Source organism: Saccostrea echinata, unplaced genomic scaffold, assembly GCF_033153115.1.
Source record: "Saccostrea echinata isolate AGI-Se365-2 ecotype Australia unplaced genomic scaffold, CSIRO_AGI_Sech_v1 ptg000047l, whole genome shotgun sequence".
In the NCBI taxonomy this organism is placed as follows: Eukaryota; Metazoa; Mollusca; class Bivalvia; order Ostreida; family Ostreidae; genus Saccostrea; species Saccostrea echinata.
In genome coordinates this window covers 15,865,048-15,869,219 of record NW_026889796.1, presented here as the reverse complement: position 1 = coordinate 15,869,219, position 4,172 = coordinate 15,865,048, and positions in this window count along the sequence as shown.

Below are 4,172 nucleotides of genomic sequence, written 5' to 3'. Positions count from 1 at the left end.
ACATAGGTATCGTCTCTAATTGTACCAATGTAAATTGTACCCGGTCAAAATGAACTATATGTTAATTTATATAAATATGTTCTTTTTTTTTACTGCGTACGCGGACATTAACATGATTAAGAAGGAAAGAGTAAAGGAATATTTTCGTCTTGGGCCAGACCAAAAAAAAAAAAAAAACAACAACAACAACAACAACAAAAAAACAACACTCCAGTATCCATCTTTTAGGTTATGAAATCTGAACTTTTCAAGAAATGAACAAAATTTGCATGCGCCATGCAAAAATTCTACTTTGTAAATTTTTCCGTTTTTGCGTGGTCACCGTGTCTCTTTAAACAGGTCCGTAAAACGCCGGGTGGGGTGCCCCCCACCCTTTTTTTCGCAGTATAGTATTTTGCTATAGTAAATTTTTATTTAGATGCTGGTTGCCCCTCTTTTTTGTTGTTGTTGTTACAAGTTCGAGCACTGGCAAATTGTGCAGGTTTGGGACAGTTAAGAAGTTTTCTTTCTTCTTCTTCTTTTTTTTTTTTAGCTCGACTTATTATTATGAAAAGTGCCCCCCCCCCCTTTCTGGTCAGTCTTTGTTTGTTTGTTTGTTTTTTTTTGTTTGCTTGTCAGACTCTTTTGGGAAGCTCCCCCATTAGAAACCATTGCTACGGGCCTGTTAAAGGTAGGTACAATTGAATTAAACTTATAGACCTTCAATTCATTTGAAGATAGTTACAAATGATTTGAACTGAGATTGGTACACATATCTGAAAATAGGTACAAATACATGTATTTGAATAGATGTGATGAGTTCCCATACACTATGTTAAACCAAGGGAATTCATTCTGCAGACTATTTAATTATAAATTAATTGTAGCAAACATTATTGAATTTAATATATCATATGTTTTATAATGATTAAAGCCTATCTTTTAAAGTAGACATACATGTAATTGATACACTTTTATAAGTCAGCCCTGCTGCATTAGTTCTCCATCTTTCTGGTTGGGTCAGAATATTAAGAAAAATTGATTAAATTTTGGTTGTTTGTATCACAGACACTTGTTTCTTACTTTCTGTAAAAAAAATGTCTACCCTTAGTAAAATATTATATGTCCGATTGATGAACAACCATTTTATACATCTACCAATCAGGAACGATCTACAGTAAAAAGTTGTTCACATATTGTGGCAAGTGTAGTAGTATTTGTAATCTGCATCCTTATTTGGGGAAGGGGTTATAAAAAGTTACCCCCATTTATGTAGTTGAACTGAGTATCGTATTAATTTCTTTTTTTCATGTTTTGTTTTGTGTTATAACAGAGATATTGAAGTTGTATACCTTTGATTGATATCGATTTTCTGTAAATGATTACATGGCACTATAAATAAGTTTAAATGTATTCATGGAAAATCTACTTCCTCTTTCGCTGAAATCGAAATATAAACACAGCAAAATTATTCACTGGAAAATTGCTATCGAGCACTTAATAATGTCTTAGAAACACAAACTGGGCCTATTTTACAATCAAGCTATGGATAAGCACCGTCATTCCCACTTTCAATATTTTGAACAACGTTGCATGGGGTTACATTTATTAGTAATTTCTCTTCCTAGTCACAACAAAGAAAACTATACACCGAGACACAATTACTAAACGCTGTGTGATTGTATATGAAATACTTTTTTATGGTAGAATAAACAGAGTGTAATTATATGATAAGAAAATTAAAGGAAATTGTTGTGAAAAGAAAACCGAAAAATGTCATAACAGCATTCATTCTTGTTCTAGTTGATAGATTTCATTCCTCGTGTATTATTGTCCATGTACAAAAATAAAACTTTTTTGGTGCATTAAATGCCCTTGTCCTTTGATAGAAATATTATAGGAAAACACAGCGTGACTCAGATACAATTTTTGTCCCATTGAGTTCTGTTTACTTGTAGGGTTTCATAAGTTGATAATTTGATGACCTATTTAGGGATGATAAAAACGAATTATCATGCACGTTTAGAACATGTGCCATATAGAACATCTTTAGTCAAAACGATTGGAGGGTGATAAATTATCCTGAGGCCACTAAAATGAGACATCTGTACATGTATGAATATGAGTTGTAGATATCATTCCCAAATAAAAGTACTTCCCCATCTGACAGAGATACATTTCAGCATGTTAATTGTTATAATTTATTTTTATGACAATATAAATATCGAATGCCGTGCTTATAACTATGTTTTATTCACGATACGATGACTAACATTATACATGTAATTCACATTGCAGATCCTTTCAGCTTCGATGACTAATATTTTCTTACATATGAGAAAGAAAAAAAAAACAAAACACACAAAGATTTTTAAAACTCCCTTCATGTAGATTGTGTTTATAGAAACCAGAAGGACTAGTACCGAGATTTAAGGCAGCTCAAGAAATTATTTCCTTTACTTTCGTAAGAGATGTTTCAACATCACCTGATCGTAGAGGGAACTTAAATGTGATGGATATATTCTTTTTAATTGTGCTTTGGAATTCCTGTTCTTCTATCCTTCTCTTTTGTTATCTTAAGTTGTCATATCATTGGCATTACTATATTACTTTTACGTCTCAGATGCTTATAAAACATATATGAAACACTTCCGTAGTATATTATGTGTAGAGTGTTATATATATGTTAATTTTCTAAATTTTATACGAATATAAATCCCGTGTCAAATTCATAGGACTGCTACGTCTATTGAATGCATGTATAATGAGAAATTTAATACTTATATATACATTACTCACCGAAGATATTGAACTTGTAAATCATTACTTCAAAGAAATTCAAAGAAATACAGTAATGTTTAATGCTCTGTGTTTATATGTAACATATGGCTGTATTGGACGTGTCCCCCAATAAGTTTGCTGACGTATTGTATATACAATAGAAAAAAAGAGATACATTATGATGTGCCCCTCTATAAAACTTTTTTTGTTTGTTTGCTTGTTTGTTTTTTGCTTGTCAAGGCTTGTCTAGGAATTTTTCCTTGGTAGTGCTCACCTAAACTGTTTGGTTGTGTTCCCTCGACTCCTAACTGAATTGCTTTCTACGGGCCTGTGTATTAGTTTAAAAGTACATATTAAGATACACTATCAACACAGAGAAACTTTTCCATTGATGGATGACTTATACCATTGAATAAAGGTATCATTTTAATTTTTGTTTTCTTCAACAACTCTCAAAGCAAAGTTTGGTATAGTCAATTGTGTAATGAACAGGAGACATAGACAAACTTTTGACCAACGGAGAGTAAAAGACTGAAAACCGTATTGAAACCGCAAAGATTTATGTTCATTCTGTATGGATTAAAGTAGAAAGTACAGACTTTGATGATTTATACGTCAGGTAAAGTGTATGTTGTTAGGAATTTTAAATTTTGAAAGAACACTTTACGTTATATATCTAAAATATATACTGCATAATAATCCCAAATGAGCAATGTACGTAATTTTCACATTTTTCTCGGATGATAACCAGTAAAAAACCCGTACTTTAAATATAGATAAGAAACATATTCTGTAATACCTCACTACTTAAATTAACATAATCAATGAACATAGTTTATTTTTTTTAAATATTGAAAAAAGAATTTATAAAGAAACAAAAAGACTTGTTGAAAAAAAAAAACAACAGAATTATGTAGTCTATAACATGTTAATTGCTAGTATTTCACGTATGATTACAGCGGAGTATTGCGCTTTTGTACATGTATAAGCTTTCAAACTAAATTATAGAAGGCATGGGAACATTCATCGTCGGATACCCACGGGTGATCTCGTCTTACTCATCATCCGTGGGCAAACTCGCCGAAATATCGTCGTAAAATATGCAAATTTGTTGATTATAGACAGCCAATCAGAAGATTCGAAATTTAAAAATACTTTTATTAGTTTGCTATTTATGCTTAATATGTTGACGCTGGTTAAAAGGTGCAAATTTTGTTTTAAAACGATTAAAGACAAATTGTACAGGTCACTTACATCAAATACCAGTACAAAATTACATAGGAATGCCTTTCTCAAACTGCGAAATGCACTGGTGAGTGGATTCCTTTGCAATCTGTGTATTAACTACGGAAAAGTTTTTGTCATTGCCGAACATACGTAACGTAAACTTTGATTTGTTGATTTGCCATCGC